Source organism: Grampus griseus (genome assembly GCF_964374135.1).
Source record: "Grampus griseus genome assembly, chromosome: 11".
NCBI classification, from domain to species: domain Eukaryota; kingdom Metazoa; phylum Chordata; class Mammalia; order Artiodactyla; family Delphinidae; genus Grampus; species Grampus griseus.
This window is the reverse complement of record NC_139005.1, coordinates 6,929,520-6,949,393: the sequence shown is the minus strand read 5'-3', so window position 1 is coordinate 6,949,393 and position 19,874 is coordinate 6,929,520. Positions and strand designations below refer to the sequence as shown.

At 41.6% G+C, this 19,874-nt stretch overlaps 1 pseudogene across 1 annotated transcript; it reads left to right on the top strand.

Moving 5' to 3' along the window:
• Positions 1-15,715: 15,715 nt before the first annotated feature.
• Positions 15,716-16,294, top strand: LOC309829376 (serine/arginine-rich splicing factor 10-like; annotated as a pseudogene). The gene has a single exon. The product of its transcript is annotated as a serine/arginine-rich splicing factor 10-like (transcript).
• Positions 16,295-19,874: the final 3,580 nt, after the last annotated feature.

Sequence of the window (19,874 nt, the reverse complement as noted above, 5' to 3'; positions counted from 1 at the left end):
AAGATTTTTTTGGATAAATTTATTTATTTATTTAGGCTGCATTGGGTCTTTGTTGCTGCGTGCGGGCTTTCTCTAGTTGTGGCGAGTGGGGGCTATTCTTTGTTGTAGGTTGCAGAGCATGGGCTCCAGTAGTTGTGGCTCACGGGCTCTAGAGCACAGGCTCAGTAGTTGTGGCTCATGGGCTTCGTTGCTCTGCAGCATGTGGGGTCTTCCTGGACCAGGGCTCGAACCCCCGTCCCCTGCATTGGCAGGCGGATTCTCAACCACTGCGCCACCAGAGAAGTCCCAAGGAAGAACTTTAAAACCTCAGTATTCAAGATAAATGTTTTCAAACGTTATTTTTCTTCCACATTGATATAATCCACTAGCTTTATTCAGATTTCACCAGTGTTCCATGTATTCAACTTGCGTTTATGTCTTTGCATGTGTGTTTAGTTATATGCAATTTTTCCATGTGTGTAGATTCAGATTCAATCACAGTCAAGATTCAGAGTGATTCCATCACAAGCTTCCATTTTATTTTATTTTATTTTTTTTAAAATTTTATTTTATTTGGCTGCACGGATCTTAGTTGCCTGACCAGCCATCAAACCCATGCCCCCTGCATTGGGAGTGCGAAGTCTTAACCACTGGACCACCAGGGAAGTCCTTAATCTTTATTTTATATTGGAGTATAGTTGATTAACACAAGCATTATTATTATTATTATTTTATTTGGCTGCACCGGGTCTTAGTTGCAGCACACGAGCTTCTCTCTAGTTGTGGTGAGCAGACTCTAGAATGCACAGGCTTAGTTGCTCCGCAGCATGCGGGATCTTAGTTCCCTGACCAGGGCTCGAACCCGTGTCCACTGCATTGGATGGCAGATTCTTAACCACTGGACCACCAGGGAAGTCCCACCAGCATTATTTTTAAAAATCTAAATTAATGCAAAAAAATCTATGATGGACAAAATATCAAAATTTTAAATAAAGGCAGGATCAGTAAAAATGTTGAGCGTTGGGTTAAATGGAGAGCACGTGTTGAAGAGGGGTGGGAGGTGTTGTGATAGATCAGTTAGGAGGATTTTAGAGCATTCCTTGCAGGAAGTAATGGTAGACTGTACCAGGGGCAGGGTGGACATGGAGCAATGTGGACAAATTCAAGAGATGTTTACGAGGTTAAGTCCACATGACCTGGTGATAGACTGGAAATGGAAGATTGGGGAAAGTGAGGTTTCTAGGACAACTTCCAGGTTTCTGAATGCATGACCAGATGGCAGGGGTTGCCTTTTATAACAGAGAACACAAAAGTGGGTAAATGATATATACAGTGGACACTAGAGTGTACAGCGAGAAGAAGAAAAAGTTCAATGCTTTTATGTTGTTCTTTGGTTTTGGGATGCCATGCAGCTTGCGGGCTCTTAGTTCCCTGACCGGCGATTGAGCCCGGGCCCTGGCAGTGAAAGGTCCTAACCACTGGACCACCAGGGAATTCCCAAAAAAGTTCAATGTTTAATTTTTAAAATTCCGACCTTAAATATATTTCTGTAGGAGGATCAGAGGAGACAAAACTTTCTGAGCTACATTGCAGAGGATAAGGCTACAAAGGAGACAAACAAGAAATGTTGAGAGAAGTAGGAGGAAAACCAAGCTTCAAGGAAGCCAAGAGCAAAACTAAGGTCTCACATCAATAAAAATGTTTCCATATTTGTATGAACAGCCACGTTCAAATACAGTAATATTTTTCAGCTAGTAAATTTTTTCTTCACTTATGTGGTTGCCTTAAGTAAACCTGTATGCTGTGTTTCACAAAGAGCACCAAGACTTACAGATCTCTGCCACCCAAAACTATGCACATATAGTTTTTGTCTTAATGAAAATGAAATTTTTTAATAAAGCATCATTAGTCTAATATACATATGCCGGTGGATATAATTACAGCATCTATTATTTTATACCTTAGAGAGGATTAATTAATGATGTCTTTTGGTGTTCCTGGACCCGATTCCAATGTCGGGGTGGGCGGGATGCATTTCCTCACACCCACAACAAGCACGTCTCGGGACATCCACTGGGTGTCTGACAAGTCACCTCAGTGCTGACGCTATCCACCCCAATTCCACGGTTTAAGAGCTCAGTCCTACAAGATCGCTCCCATGCCCCCGACTCTCCAATTTCAGAAGCCAGTTGCTACCTGGGCTTCTGATGGACCTGCTGTAGATTGGAGGTTCCCACAACCCCCTCCTTCGGTTTGATTAATTTGCTAGAGCAGCTCACAGAGCTCAGAGAGACATTTTACTTACTAGATTGCTGCTTTATTACAAAGGATATACCTCAGGACCAACCAGATGGAAGAGAGGCACAGGGCAAGGTCTGTGGGAAGAGGCTCCAAGCTTCTGCACCCTCTTCATGTGGCGATGCTCCCTGTACTTCCACTTATTTACCAACCTGGAAGCTCTCAGAACCCCTTTCTTTGGGACTTTTGGCGGGGCTTCATAGCAGACATGATTAAATCCTTGGCCATTGGTGAGTAATTCATCCTCCAGCCCCTCTCCCCTCCCCAGAGTGTATGCATGTTGTGTGTGTGTGTGTGTGTGTGTGTGTAAATCGTAATACACACACACAGCCCATATCATAAATACAGGCTATTATTATAGGAGAATTTTTAGTAAATATTTTCCTCCTTTTAAGTGATGAGCAAGCACGAGGAATATGGTTTCCATAGGAAAGAAGTAATACAATTCATATAATATGGAAGAAATATATTTCGATGTTTTTTTTCTAATAAATTTATTTATTTTATTTTTGACTGTGTGGGGTCTTTGTTGCTGCAAGTGGGCTTTCTCTAGTTGTGGCGAGTGGTCTTCTCATTGTGCTGGCTTCTCTTGTTGTGGAGCACAGGCTCAGTAGTTGTGGTGCACGGGCTTAGTTGCTCCATGGCATGTGGGATCTTCCTGGACCAGGGCTCAAACCCCTTGTCCCCTGAATTGGCAGGCGGATTCTTAACCACTGAGCCACCAGGGAAGCCTATTTTGATGTTTTTGTTTTACATTTCTTTGTATGTCTCTAAAATGGGAAAAGAAGAAAGAAGGAACATATTTCCAGGATTTTTATAACTAGTTGACCCCAGAGAAGAACTCTGCAGAAAGAATGTTTTTCTTTACACTTTTCCAAGTATTTGAACCCAATATCTTCCTAATTGCTCCGCATGTTAGAGGGAGCAGATACTACTAATCTTGTTTGAACACATGGGGTTAACAAAGAAAAAGTAATTGACTTCTTTTGGACCAGTTTGACTAAGTGAAAGGGATAGACAATACGCTCAAAGAACCTTTTCTCTGATATCTATTTTATCGCTATTTTGACTATAAGACACCAATCTGTCCCTTCTTAATTTAGTATAAAAATGAGAGAAGGGCTTCCCTGGTGGCGCAGTGGTTGAGAGTCCGCCTGCCGATGCAGGGGACATGGGTTCGTGCCCCGGTCCGGGAAGATCCCACATGCCGCGGAGCAGCTGGGCCCGTGAGCCATGGCTTCGGAGCCTGTGCTCCGCAACGGGAGAGGCCACAACAGTGAGAGGCCCGCGTACTGAAAAAAAAAAAAAAAAAAATGAGAGAAGATTACACAAAAAAGTTCTGAGAATAGTGCCAGACCCATAATAAACAATAAATGTTAGCTAATACTATATAATTTAATCATATCTTATATGTTATTATCATTTAATGGACCACTAAGAAAATAAAGATGAAAATAAACTATGATGCTTAGACTGTAAGACATATCCATCCAATTTCTGAGTTACTAAAACGTGAAATATGGAACTATTTTTAATATTATTACTCACCAACTAAGTTACTTTGTTTAAAATATTGCTTTAAAGTTGTCTTATATTGGACTTCCCTGGCGGTCAAGTGGTTAAGACTCCACGCTGCCACTGCAGGGGTCACAGGTTCGATCCCTGGTCAGGGAACGAAGATCCCATTTGCCGCACGGTGCGGCCAAAAAAAAAAAAAAGTGGTCTTATTTTCCTCCTTTTTTTCCCTTGCCATATATTTCCTGTCTAAAGGAAACCCACCCAATGGCAGTTGGTTCCAAAATTGTCATAACCAAATTGAAATGTAATAAACAAATTAATCCACATGTCTCTTTTCCAGAATGGATCAATAAATAAAGGAGTAAAATGTGAAAACAGATGTTGCCAATATAAGATGAATAATCCTGAAAGCAATGAAGAGGGAAACACTAAAAACTATGACTGATGGAATTAGAGAAAGTAAACACATCTGTGTTAGTTCTCATTTTAGTACTTTGTTTTCCTGCTCATACACTTAGGATCATTATGGGATATGCCGAAAGGAATTTACTCTATCAGAATAAGTAGACTAGATACCAGTGCTTTTTCCTTTCCCGTAATGTGATTTTGGTCATGTCATTTGTCTTTTTCCCATTTGGCTCTCTAACTGCTCCCTAACTAGTTCTTTATCATTTTTAGCATCTATCATTATCATTTTTAGCATCTGGCCCTAAGGAGAAGCCCTGGGACTCGTGGAAAGCATGAGTATTTCAGAATTTTGAAATCAATGAGGAATGGAAGGCAAATTCAAAAAGAGAAGCAGAAGCTTCAGGCTAAGATGAAGATGAGTCGCTGTGTCAGGCCAATCATCTGCTGAGAACAACTAGGAAAGCTGGATAAAACATAAAACAACTATTTGAAAGCATCAGAGAGCTTTCATTGGAGCAAGGAATGTAAGGGACCGAGACCTCAGAGACAAGGGAAGTCTGAACATGGCATTTGCTGATTCTTAAACAATGCCTGAGAGTCTGGATATCTGCAAAGAAAGTGGCAACCAGGAGACTGATAAACTGAACAGAGTCTTCAGAAGTCTCACAGGGCAAGAGGGAAAAACTGGAGTTTAGGACCCAACAAACAGCACCCTAGGAATAAAAGAGAACTGAAAATAGACTCTTACTTCCTAAGGACTGACAGAAGCAAAAGTAAGTCTTTCTCTGGAAAAAGGTAAGACCGTCTAGCACCTCATTTCTGCAATTTTTAAAAAGAAACTTAATTTTTTAGAATGGTTTTAGATTTACAGAAAAATTGAGAAGGTAGCACAGAGGATCCCCTGTATATATTATACATGCAGTTTCCCTTGTTATTAAGATCATATATTAGTGTGGTGCATTTGCCACAATGAATGAACCAATAGGGATACATTTTTATTAACTAAGGCCAAATTGTATTCAAATTTCTTCAGTTTTGCCTAACGTTCTTTTTCTGTTCCAGGATTTAAGCAGGTTACATCTAGTCCCCTTAGACTTCTCCAGATGATGACAGTTGATCAGACTTTCCTTGTTTCTGATGACCTTGATGGAGAAACATTGGGCATGTATTCCATAGAATGTCCCTCTGTTGGAATTTGTTTGATGTTTTTCTCATGATAAACTGGGCTGTAGATTTTGGAAAGGAAAACCAGAGGTAACATGACATTTTCATCGCAACACATGAAGGGTACATATTACCCACTTGCTCATTGCTGTTAATGGTGACCTTGATCACCTGAGGAAGTGACGGTCAGGTTTCTCCACCATAAAGTTACTCTTTTCCTCATTTTTACTGCACCCTTGGAAGTAAGTCCCTATGCACAACCCACATTATTTTTTTTAAGATGTACAATTTTGGGGGGGCTTCCCTGGTGGCGCAGTGGTTGAGAATCTGCCTGCCAATGCAGGGGACACGGGTTCGAGCCCTGGTCTGGGAGGATCCCACATGCCATGGAGCAACTGGGCCCGTGAGCCACAACTACTGAGCCTGCACGTCTGGAGCCTGTGCTCCACAACAAGAGAGGCCGCGATAGTGAGAGGCCTGCGCACCGCGATGAAGAGTGGCCCCCGCTCGCCGCAACTAGAGAAAGCCCTCGCACAGAAACGAAGACCCAACACGGCCAAAAATAAATAAATAAATAAATAAAATTTTAAAAAAGATAAACAAATTTTTTTCTTTTTTTTGGCTGTGCCACGCACGGCATGTGGGATCTTAGTTCCCCGACCAGGGATCGAACCCATGCCCCCTGCAGTGGAAATGTGGAGTCCTAACCACTGGAGCGCCAGGGAAGGCCCTGATTTGGAGCTCTTGATGTTCCTTTGACAGATTTCTGTGGCCCTCCCACCCCTCCCCAACCACCACCTGTTGCTCCTGGGCAGAGACTATAAAAACCTGCATATGAATAAAGAGAAAAAGACACATACAGGTAATATCAATGAATCATTCCATGAACAAAACAGTTATTACTTCTGCCAGTGTACTGACTAGATTGCATTTACTCGGAGAATACACAGATTTTTCCCTTGTATAGGGCATTTCGAATTTTGATTCCCATCCTTAAAGAGACATGTCAAGAATGGAAGTAGTTGAACAGGATTATGATTTGAACTCCTCGGGGAAAGCTATTGATGCGCGGGGAAATAGACAACAACATGGGAGAGGCTTGAAACATGGTCCAGGAGTGTTATACTCAAATTATTAAGTATGTGTTTATTACCCAGAACCACTGTTTCTATGTGGGATAATAAGTATTCTGAGATATTTGTCCTCAACAATCTTTCATTATCATGCAAAAGCTTTTAGCATTATGTTGAGACTAGCTCTGTCTTGATAGATTATGAATATTTCCCAGAAGTGGAAAAGGGGAAAAGTGTGTATGGTTGAGCCTTGAAGATCATTAACTGAGAGGCAATAATATTTTACTCAGGAAAAGTATGAGAATTTTTGGATATGTTGGAAATACCCCTATTGATCTTCCTTGATGATGAATTTGATGATGAAGTAAATAACTACTAGGCCTGAGCTGAAAGCTTTGCTGGTGGTATTTAGGATTGACTAGTTACAGAGGAATAAACCCTTTCAGACACCTAACCTTGACACCTAACATAACCCCAACCCAATCCCATCAAAGCCAAATACCTGGGCAACTGTGGTTCACACAGCGAGTGTTAGTTACTCTTCAAACAAAACTATTTTGGAGGACAGCTATACCTATCAAAATGTAAAACATGCCTGTCATTTGAGGAAATTATGCTCCTTCCATAAAACTATCTTAAACATGTGCAAAAAGGACTCATTTCAAGTATTTTCGTTTCAGCGTACTTTGTAATAGGAGTATTATAAAGTGAATGTTTTAACAAGGTAAAGTATTTTTATATTGTGGAGTTACCTTCTGAACTTGTAGAAATGAGTTAGACTTTCCAGAACGAATTGGGCAGCGTACCCGTAACATTTGTATTTCTATTTTTTAAAAGTTATATATAAAAATGCTTTTAAGAAGTAAATCAAGCTGATTTACTTCTCTCTTTTTTATTTATTTATTTATTTATTTTTGGCTGTGCCATGTGGCATGTGAGATCTTGATTCCCCTGCATTGGGAGCACGAAGTCTTAACCACTGGACTTCCAGGGCAGTCCCTCACATCTATCTATTGAATGGAGAAGACTCTTACAACCTAACTTATCAGCACTTGTACTGTACTTGTACTCTGACTTTTCTCCTGTTACAACAGACAACCTCTCTGTACTCCTAATGCTAAATTCAGCATTTGTGCATTGGATCCCATCGCCTCCTGCGTAGTCAAGTACGTTGCTCTAACAATCCTCCCCTATCTTCTTCTTTATCAGTTTTTTCCTCTCTGTGGATTATAATCTATGAACATCAATTTTGTTCTCATTTCTTCCATTCTAAATAGGCCTCCTCTTAAAACTCTTTCACCATCAGCTACTGCCCTGTGTCCTTGCTCCTCTTCACAGTAAATTCCTCAAAGACTTCAGTAGTCCTTGCCGCTATCACAGTCCAACATGAGCACCCTTGGAGAGGTGGCTTTCCACATGACCAAGACCTAGGCTTCTTCTAGCATGTGTGCTGCTATTTTCTAGGTTGTAAGAGTCTTCTCCATTCAATGGATTGATGCAGAAAGAGAGAAAGGATCATGCATGGGAAGGTTTTTAGAGCCCAAAATGGAAGTGGTGTCCATCACTTCCGTTCACATTTCATTGGCCAGAATCAATCACATGATCATCTTTAACTTCAGGGAAGGCTGGAAATGTACTGCAGCGATGTACCCCCAAAGAAGAAAACACAGATATTGGTGAAATTAGCAACAGGTGTCTTATCCCCATTATCCAGGCTGCTTTAAAAAGGGCAAGACCCTTGTGTTAGCAACAATTTTCCATACCTTTGCACAACCTCTAATCCTCTAATCCCTCAACATTCTCTCTCTCCTTTAGGGCCATCTTGCTGCATTCCCTTCCTTAACCATGGCCTATAATTACAACCACTCTTGCAGATAGTTTAGCATCCTGGCCTTCCTCTTTCAGTCATTTCTACTACATAAAAATCCATCCCTGGGACTTCTCTGGTTAAGACTGGTTAAGACTCCATGTTTCCAATGCAGGGGGCCTGGGTTTGATCCCTGGTCAGGGAACTAGATCCCACATTTGGCCACAACTAGGACCTGGCACAGCCAAATAAATAAATAAATATTTTAAAAAATCCATCCCTCCAGATCAGTCTGTAATCCCACCAACCCAGGGGTCAACCTTAACCATATTTATTGCGGGATGACTAGAAATTCCACTTGTCCTGATATGAAGCTATATAACACAGGCATTCATGATTTTATACTGTTGTCAATAAGGTTATATTATTACCAAGCTTATTTAACTTCCAGTTTATAGAAAACATAGGGAATATAAGAATAAGCTATATGATATCAGGAGGAAATGACCAGAAAAAATCCAAACTATGAGACATTAAAGAGTATCCAGTCTCTTCAGCATGCAAACACACTGTCCTAGATGACAAGAGACTTGAAGGATGTTACAGACAAATGTAATGCCTGGTTTTAGATGGGATACTAGATTGGATGGTGGAGCTGCTGGACCAGGGATTCTGAACATGATCAAGCTCCAAGAAATGGATGGAGATAACAACCTTCGTCAAGATTGAGGAGAAGTGGTCTGATTTCCATTGTTTCCTGACTCACTGAAACCAAATATTTCAGATGAGATAGAAGCAGTAACTAGAATGATTATTGAAAAACCACTGGACTCCTGCAGCTCCCATGAAGCACTTCATTTCTTGGTCAACTGAAACAGACATGGGCAGAATTGTCAACTACTAACCATTAAAAACGACCCTAGGAGATAGGTAGGTACTCATTTCCCTCTGCCAACCCCCTAGCCACCATCTACCCCAAGGTCTTTTTTTTTTCTTCCTCATCTGGTCATTTGTATCCCTGAATATTTCTTCCTTATTGTTGTTGTATACTTAGGTGTTATGACTGCATATAGCAGTTAGTGTGGTTTGGTTTTTCAGCTTCTCATTCTTGAAATGAAGTCTCATTGGCCCTCCTCTGGGCCAATCTTAAGAAATATGTCTTGAAAGTCAGGACAGATCTTTTTTGTTTTTTTAATATTATTTATTAATTTTGCTGCACTGGTTCTTAGTTGTGGCACGCGGGATCTTCATTGCCACGTGCAGGATCTTTAGTTGTGGCACGCAGGATCTAGTTCCCTGACCAGGAATCGAACGCAGGCCCCCTGCATTGGGAGCATGAAGTCTTAACCACTGGACCACCAGGGAAGTCCCGGAAGTCAGGACAGACCTTGTCTAGCCAATGCTGATACCATGTAAGATACCAGCAAGTGTCTCTATCTTTTCCTGGGGTCAACATGACTTCAATCTTCTTTCTCTAGAGAGATTGCACCAATAGTCAGTCAGTGACACAGGAAAAGAAGGTCTGTCTAGTCCAGTGGTTCTTAAATTTGGCTACACATTGGTGTCATCAGAAGGAGCTTTAAAAAACACAGACCCCTGGGATCTACACACCCCCCCAAATTCTGATTTAATTGGTCTCTGGACATCAGGATTCCTTAAAGTTACTCAAGTGATTCTGGTGTTGAGAACCACTGATCTAGTCTAGTGCTTTTCAAACTTTTATGAATCACCCAGGGATCTTGTTAAAATGCAGACGCTGATTCACTAGGCATGGGGTGGGACCCAATTTTGAGATTGTCTCATATGAACACAATTACATCAAGAATTTCAATTCTCTCATTTTCTAGAGCAACTGGGGAAAAAATTAACAGCGTAAGGAATTTTAATGCCTACTATCAGATATCCCCAGAGGGCTCAAGAATTCTGTGTTAATAGCTTGTTTGTATGCTGACGGGAAAGATCAAGTTCTGAGGGAAATAGTGATGATGCAACCCAGGGCAATGAGAATTCCCAGAGTTATGACCTTGAGCAGTTAGGGAAGATGAGATTAAGTGCAAAACAGGAGGTTCTGGCCTTCCAAAGGAGTGTGGACATGTCATGCAAGGACCGTTTTATGATGCAGAACTGTACCGGCTTTTTAAAAATGTTTTATCAATAGATCAATCTATCAATTGGTCGGATAAATAGGTATATCAGAGAGTTTTTTTAACAGTTGGACTGGAGAAAGAAAATTTTTGATTCTCCAACTGAGAAATGAGCAAATGGTGGTTCTGCATTTTGTACTGAATGCTGAGATTCATAGATAATTGCTTGAGAAAAAAGATGATCCTGCACCTCTGTGTACAGAACTCTCCTTGACGCCGTTGGTGCCTCTCTGCTACAACAAGAACCCAGGCAGGGGGCTGCTTAGAACTGATCAATAGCCACAGATCTATTTGCTTCTCAGATACACTCATTATTTCTGTTAATGGTATTTCTGGGAAGATAGCTCCAAAGCTTTGTATCTTAAATTTAATTCATGTCAGTTAATAAAAACAGGACCTTGGGCTTCCCTGGTGGCACAGTGGTTGAGAGTCCGCCTGCTGATGCAGGGGACACGGGTTCGTGCCCCGGTCCGGGAAGATCCCACGTGCTGCGGAGCGGCTGGGCCCGTGAGCCATGGCCGCTGAGCCTGCGCATCCGGAGCCTGTGCTCCGCAATGGGAGAGGCCACAACAGTGAGAGGCCCACATACCGCAAAAAAAAAAAAAAAAAAAAAATGGTACCCGTTTCCAGAAAAAAAATCCTGCCTATGAATTTTAAAAGTATTTAGAAAATTCTCACCCATTCTAAAGGTTAACTGTGATTCCTATGCTTCTTGTTTTCTGGAGAAACTTCACCAGTCTTGCAAGTATCTCTCTTTTCTCACTACAGTGTAAGCTCTACCAGTTCTGGTCCCTGTCTTCCTTGTTCACTAATGTATCCCAAAGACCTAGAAGATTGCCAAGCACATAATGGGCCTTTAGCAAGGACTTGATGAATGAATTAATCAATAATGACTTCTAATGCAGTCCTGTCCTCTTGCCAGATTTAGGAATTTGCAATAGTGACAGTATCGACCAATAGGTTTTCCCTGGAAGTTTCCTTCATTTTTTAGTGTCAATATCATGTACATAAAAGCTCTCTTTTTCCTTTTACTTCTCTTTTTGATCCCTGGCTCCCCAAGGCTGAAATGAGCTTGGACTACTCCCCTCTCTCTTATGAGCAATTATACTGCATCGAAAAACGCAAAGCTTCCAAGCTTTGCTTCCAAGCAAAGTCCTGCACGTGTGTTGCTCACAGGCCCGATGGTCCTTCCACACACGTGTTCATTTCCCTGCCTGTTTCCTGTGTCCGTCTCCTATCCTGTCATTTCTTTTTCTTTTTTAAAATTAAATTAAATTAAATTTATAATTTAATTTTCCACTCTTTTTTAGATTCTTTTTCCATACAGGTCATTACAGAGTATTGAGTAGAGTTCCCTGTGCTGTACAGTAGGTCCTTATTAGTTATCTATTTTATATATAGTAGTGTGTATATGTCAATCCCAATCTCCCAATTTATCCCTCCCCACTATCCTGCGGTTTCTTAGGAGAGTGACCCCTACCTGTCAGAGAGACATCCCCAACCTGTTCCCAAAGGTACTCTGAGCAGAAAATCTTCCCCCAAACTATCAGAAAGGTACCTTGAATTGTTGGAATCTGTCCAGTAAATTCGCAGCTGAAGGAAATGTCTCCGAGTTGAAGCCAAAGAACTGAGTTAGACTAAGAAGTTTTTTTTTTTTTTTTTTGTGGTAAGCGGGCCTCTCACTGCTGTGGCCTCTCCCGTTGCAGAGCACAGGCTCCGGACGCGCAGGCTCAGCGGCCATGGCTCACGGGCCTAGCCGCTCCGCGGCATGTGGGATCCTCCCGGACCGGGGCACGAACCCGTGTCCCCTGCATCGGCAGGCGGACTCTCAACCACTGCGCCACCAGGGAAGCCCGATTTTTTTTTTAATTTCAATAAAAATGCTTATTAGAACAACGTAGAACAGACATAATTACAAAATATACGATAGTATTTTAAATTGAAAAAGCATTAATGACTGCAATGGATTGAAAAATATCAAATATATAAAATTCTTTTTTTCTTTTTGGTTGAAATGGTAAGTTTACTGTATATTTTACCACAAATTTTTTAAAAAGTTTTTAAAATAAGGCATTTGTTGAGTGTAAGGCCATCTCTAATTATCTTACAAAGGACCTGGTATAGATTTGTTTCAAATACATAAAATTCTTGAGTTCATAATGATAATACTAATAACAAAGCCCATTGATTGTTACTAGGGCACCAATATACTTTTAGTGATTTGGATTAAATGAGGCAGACTTTCTACCACTTGCCACTGTGATACTCCTACTATGTGTTAGGGTCAGGCTAGGTCCAGGGGGTTCACAGTGAATAAACTATATCCATCTTCTTAAGTTAGCTCAGCTTGGCAGCCTGCATAATATCTAGCTTGGGGGACCGAGATTCCTTGAAATCTACACTTTTTGGCTGGTGACTTCACCTCTTTTAGCTCTTCATCTAGGATTGCTAGACAGTTACCTCTTCTAATCTAACTAAAGCCAGTGAAGTTTGTAATTCACTGGACGTGTGAAATGCCTCGTCACCTTTGAACATCCCACTGTAGATCCAATTTTAGGAATTCCTCAAGCCACTAATCACTGGCAGAGATGAAGGACTTCCATGGTAATTTGGTAACTTCCATGGTCAGTTAGCAGTGGGGCTGTCCATGGTGGCACAACTGATGCCCCTCACCCTTTAGCCTGTCCTTGTAACTCCTAGGAAGTGACATAAAGAAAGAAAGAGAAGAACAAGTTTTGAAGATGTGTGAAAAGTTCTTGAGATGATTCATGAGGGCATTATGCTAAGTGAACTAAAAGTCAGACAGAGAAAGACAAACACTGTATGATGTCACTTATATGTGGAATCTAAAAAATACAACAAACTAGTGAATACAACAAAAAAGAAACAGACTTACAGATATAGAGGACAAACTAGTGGTCACCAGTGGGGGGATGGGGGAGGGGCAATATAGGGTTGGGGGAATGAGAGGTACAAATACTGGGTGTCAGATAGGCTCAAGGATGTATTGTACAACACGGGGAATATAGCAGATACTTTGTCATAACTATAAATGGAAAGTAACCTTTCAAAACTGTGTAAATGTTTTTAATTTTTTAAAAAAATAAAGGGGGGTTTGATAGGTCTAACCCCCCGACACACACAGTTCAGGTATTACTATACAATTTATACATAAGAAGACAAACAGATGGCATAAACTTATCCAAGTTCACAAAAGCAAGTCAATAATATTTGAATCCATGGCCTTACCTCTTGACTGGGTTCCGGGCCATTATATAAATGGTAGAGTTTTAAATGGTTAGAGGGTTGTTTGAAAGGACTAATAAAAATTAAGTAAGATTCTTCCTCTGAAGAACAAGTGAACAAAAAACCTAATCAAAAAATGGTCAGAAGATTTAAATAGACATTTCTCCAAAGAAGACATACAGATGGCCAAAATGCACATGAAAAGATGATCAACATGGCTAATTATTAGAGAAACGCAAATCAAAACTACAATGCAGTATCACCTCACACCAGTCAGAATGGCCATCATCAAAAAGTCTACAGGGACTTCCCTGGTGGCACAGTGGTTAAGACTGCACTCCCACTGAAGGGACCCAGGTTCTATCGTCTCTGGCCTGGGAACTAGATCCCACATACATGTCACAACTAAGAGTTCACATGCCACAACTAAGGAGCCCGCCTGCTGCAACTAAGACCCTGTGCAACCAAATAAATAAATTAATTTTTTAAAAAAGTCTACAAACAATAAATGCTGGAGAGGGCATGACGAAAAAGGAACCCTCCTACACTGTTGGTGGAAATGTAAATTGGTACAGCCACTATGGAAAACAGTATGGAGGTTCCTCAGAAAACTAAAAATAGGGCTACCATATGATCCTACAATCCACTCCTGGGCATATATCCAAAGAAAACCATAATTCGAAAAGAGACATGCACCCCAATGTTCATTGCAGCAGCATTTACAATAGCTAAGACATGGCAGCAACCTAAGTGTCCATATGTCCATTGACAGAGGAATGGATAAAGAAGATGTGATGTATACACACACACACACACACACACAAATACACACACACAATGGAATATTACTCAGCCATAATAAAGAATGAAAAATGCCATTTGCAGCAACATGGATGTACCTAGAGATTATCATACTGAGTGAAGTAAGCCAAACAGAGAAAGAGAAATATCATATGATAGTACTTATATTTGAAATCTAAAAAAAATGATACAAAGGAAATTATTTACAAAACAAATAGAGTCAGACGTAGAAAACAAACATATGGTTACCGAAGGGAAATGGAAGGGAGGGATAAATTGGGAGTATGAGATTAACAGATGAACACTACAACAAGGTCCTACTGTATAGCAGAGGGAACTATATTCAATATCTTGTAATAATGCATAATGGAAAAGAATGTGTATATATATTGTGAATCACTTCACTGTTCACCTGAAACAAACATTCTAACCCTCCCCGCCACCCCAGCCTCTGATTAAATTGCTCTAAGATGTAGCCCAGGTGCCCACAGGCGATTCTAATGTGCATCAATGGTTGAGAACCACTGGTGTAAGGATGCTCTGCTGCTGTAGATGTGGGTGTCTGGGGGTGGGGAGGATATGAGGGAGTGTCTGCTGCTCACGCTACCTAGGGAGTCATTAGATCCTTTGCACAATGCACACTAGATAATCTGTACAGTAGCTGCATGTCCAATCAATACACTCTCATAATCATCTGAGATAGAGATCAAATCATAAAGAGTATTTTCATACCACATTACAAAATCGATTTATATCCTTTGTTTGCTGGGAAATTTTCTACTTAGCTGAGGAAAAATCTAACCCTTAATATTACCCTCATTTCTTCCTTTAAAATTCTCCCAGAATTGGGTAACTGGGTATGCTAGATGCACTATATGCATAGCCTATTTTTTCCTATTTATTTGTATTACACCAGTGGTCCTGTACATTACAAGCAAAACAATAAAAATTAAAAGAATCACTTCCAGGGCTTCCCTGGTGGCGCAGTGGTTGACAGTCTGCCTGCCGATGCAGAGTACACGGGTTCGTGCCCCGGTCCGGGAAGATCCCACATGCCGCGGAGCGGCTGGGCCCGTGAGCCATGGCCGCTGAGCCTGCGCGTCGGGAGCCTGTGCTCCGCAACGGGAGAGGCCACAACTGTGAGGGGCCCGCGTACCGCAAAAAAAAAAAAAAAAAAATCACTTCCAGCAGAGACTTCTGGCTGTGTGTGTCTGAGGATCTGCTGCCGCCGGAGCTGCAGCCAGTTTGCCCGGGGGATAGTGTCCCTGCTGAGACTCATGCTGCAGTCGTGTCCCGGTACCTGGGCCCCTCTCCCTCTCCCTCTCCCCCGCAACAAGTCTCTCTTTGTAAGGAACATGGCCGATGATACCAGGTCTGAAGATTTACAACATGAATTCGGTCATTATGGTCCTGTAGTGGCTGTGTACGTTCCACTTGATTTCTACACTCACCCCCAAGAGGATTTGCATGTGTTCAATTTGAGGATGTTCATGATGCCGAAGATGCTTTACATAATTTGGACAGAAAATGGATTTGTGGACACCAAACTGAAATACAGTTTGCACAGGGGGATGGGAAGACTCCAAATCGGATGAAAGCCCGGGAAGGGAGGAAATGTGCATGGTTCATCGCTCTATGATAATTATGACAGATACAGACGTTCTAGAAGCCAAAGTTAGAAAAGAAGGCGGTCAAGAAGTCAGTCCTTTGATTACAACCACAGAAGATCTTATAGTCCTAGAAATGGACCGACTGGAAGACCACGGTGTAGCAGAATCCACTCCAACAATGATAGGCCAAACTGCAGCAGGAGTATCCAGTACAGTACTGCCTACTATGCTTCAAGAAAGATCTGAGAAGGCAGAGACAGAGACCAAAAAAGAGCAGTTCAGGCGACCAAAGGGTGGGTGGAAAGTGTTCAGTATGAATACTGTGCGAATATTTGGACTCCGGTCTGGAAAGATAGAAGAATGTTATCGAAACTACATGGAATCATTGAAAGCAAGCATTTTAGGACAAATAAAAGGTAATTTGGGGTGGTGGTGGTGGGATGAATTGGGAGATTGGGATTGACATATATACACTAATATGTATAAAAGAGATAACAAATAAGAATCTGCTGTATAAAACAATAAATAAATAAAATTCAAATTTTAAAAAAAGGTAATTCAACTTTGTACTTGTGGAAACTAATCCTAAATCTGATTCGGTTTATATTGATTCATGGGTAGCAGGTCCATGTTAAATTATTGGAAACTAGGACGTCTGGGACTTCCCTGGTGGTCTAGTGGTTAAGACTCCGTGTTCCCAATGCAAGGGGCACGGGTTGAATCCCATGTCGGGGAACTAAGATCCTGTGTGCTGCGTAGCACAGACAAAGGAAAAAAAAAAGTCCCTGAGTCATCACTCTCATTTATTGATTCACTCAGCAATACTCCCATTAATTCAGTATTCTTTTTTTTTTTAAAAAAAAGTATTTCGGGACTTCCTTGGTGGCGCCGTGGTTAAGAATCCCCCTGTCAGTGCAGGGGACATGGGTTCGAGCCCTGGTCCGGGAGGATCCCACATGACGCAGAGCAACTAAGCCCATGGGCCACAACTACTGAGCCTGCGCTCTAGAGCCCACAAGCCACAACTACTGAGCCCACGTGCCACTACTGAAGCCCGCACGCCTAGAGCCTGTGCTCCGCAACAAGAGAAGCCACCGCAGTGAGAAACCCATGAACCGCAACGAAGAGTAGCCCCTGCTCGCCACAACTAGAGAGAGCCCGTGCACAGCAATGAAGACCCAATGCAGCCAAAAATAAATAAAGTATTTAATTTTGCATCAGATATAAAAGATACTCTGGGTACTATAATTAGATTATTTTGAGGCAGACAGAGAGCTGTTATCCCAACTGATTTAGTATGTTCTGTAATGAAGAAAATGTTCACCAAATTATACTTTTTAGTGTTTTTTATGTACATTTTATAGGGGACATGTTCTGTGTATAGTGAATAAATAAATTTTATAGTATCACACACACACAAAAAGAATCACTTCCATATCTATCTGCCAGAAAAAAACCCTATTTTAATATTTTGGTATATAATCTAGGCTTCCCAACACAGTTTGCTGATTACCTAAGTGGTAAATAAATATTTATGGGATTAATATATTTTTTAATCAAATTGCATCATAATGCAAATAATTTTTTTGTATATGTACATCTCATTATTAAAGATTTTGTTTCTTTGCACCTTAATTAAATTGAACATTTTTCATGTGCCAGTTGGAAACGTGTTCTTTCTGTGCTTTTTTTTGTTTATACACTTTGCCCACTTTATCACTGGGGCTCATTTTTGTGGCCCATTGACATCCAAGATTTGAACGACAGTTACCTTAGTTCTAGTCGCCATCATCTCTGTAACCTCCCCACCAGCAAATTACTGGTCTTTCCATCTCCTTCACCCAATCTGTCTCTACCCTAGAGGTCTCCCCATCACTTCAAGCCCTTTTAGTACAAAATCCATAGCCTGAATTGGAACGTCTTCAGGCTGGTCTCCAGTTTAGAAGAACTCTCGTCAATTCTCAAATTTCAATTTTACCTAATCAGGGCTTCCCTGGTGGCGCAGTGGTTGAGAGTCCGCCTGCTGATTCAGGGGACACGGGTTCGTGCCCCGGTCCGGGAAGATCCCACATGCCGCGGAGCGCCTGGGCCCGTGAGCCATGGCCGCTGAGCCTGCGCGTCCGGAGCCTGTGCTCCGCAACGGGAGAGGCCACAGCAGTGAGAGGCCCGCGTACCGCAAAAAAAAAAAAAAAATTTACCTAATCAAAACCCAGAATAAACCCCCCAGGAGGTTCCATTAACTCTCATACTCTAATCCCAAATCCCTAACTGTCTTCTCTAACACTGACTGCAGCCTCATTTTTGGTCACTGCCTTGTCGATAAATGTACTGGAAAAGAAACCAGAAGAAGGTAAGAGAACAAGTCTTACTTTTATCTGGAGAAATAACTTTCTAGGCAGAGCAAACAGCAAGTGCAAAGGGCTCAGTGGGGACCATGCTTGGCTTGTTAACTGAAAAGCAAGGCAACCAGAAGGGACGGAACAAAATGAGTGAAGGCAAGTGTTAATAGGAGTCAGAAACGTAGCAAGGGATCAAGCCGGATTTTTTTGACAGGTTGAGTTTGGACCAAGAGTAAAGAAGCAGAGTCACGATGCTGAGGTTCTTGACTCAATCAACTGGACTAATGGAATTGGCTTTACTTGAATGGTGAGGACTGAAAGTGGGGCAGGGGTCAGTGCAGGGCATCATGGTTGAGGTTGGGAGTTTTAAGTTTGACTTATGACCTATGAGACGTCCAAGTAGGGATACTGAATTGGGAGTTTGGATATATATAAACCTGGAGATTAAAATCCAGACCTAATCACTGTGTGGGTGGTAGCAAAATCCTTGTGATTAGATTTCCGTGCTTGGACAGTATATATAGGAGCTCAGAGCTCTCGGGCTTTAGCTTTGAGAGACATAGTAGGTCTAAAGTCAGGGAGAGGTAGAGAGAAGAAGGAAGAAGCAAAGAAAACTCCCAAGGAGCAGCCATTGACATAGAAGGAATCTCGGGAAAGGACTGGGTCCCGGGAGCCACGAGAAGAAAGCCTTTAAAGTGGAGAGATCTCCGGATACTTCAAGTAAGAGAGGGTTGGGAAATGATCACTAGAGCTTTGTAATGTTAGGATCATTAACTGGTGACTTTGACAAGAGGGGTGTCCATGGGATGTAAAAGCCTGACTGGAGTAAGTTCAAGAGACAATGAGTGAAATAAATCACCAACATGCAAACAGCAAAGAGAGAGAATGCTTTAAAAGGGTTTTCCTGTAAAAGAAAACAAAAATGGGGTGATAGCAATAGAGCCTTGTGGGATTCAAGGGACTTTTTTCTTTCCTAAGCTGGTAATAATTACAGTAATGTTTATATTGTGGATGGAAATGACGGGGGGGGGAAGGATGTAACTAATGATTTGAACCTCACACATTTGAAGTTGCAAATTTTAAAATAGAATTAGTAACCTTGAATTTAAATGTTTTTAATTAGTTAATTTATTTATTTTTGGTTGCGTTGGGTCTTCATTGCTGCCCGCGGGCTTTCTCTAGCTGTGGTGAGCGGGAGCTACTCTTCGTTGCAGTGCATGGGCTTCTCATTGCAGTGGCTTCTCTTGTTGTGGAGCACGGGCTCTAGGCGAGCAAGCTTCAGTAGTTGTGGCACGTGGGGTCTGGTAGTTGTGGCGCATGGGCTTAGTTGCTCCGCGGCATGTGGGATCTTCCTGGACCAGGGCCCAAACCCGTGTCCCCTGCATTGGCAGGTAGATTCTTAACCACTGCACCACCAGGGAAGTCCCTTAAGGTATTTTTTGATGTAATTAAAATCCGTATCAATTGACTTGAAGTAATAAGATTAT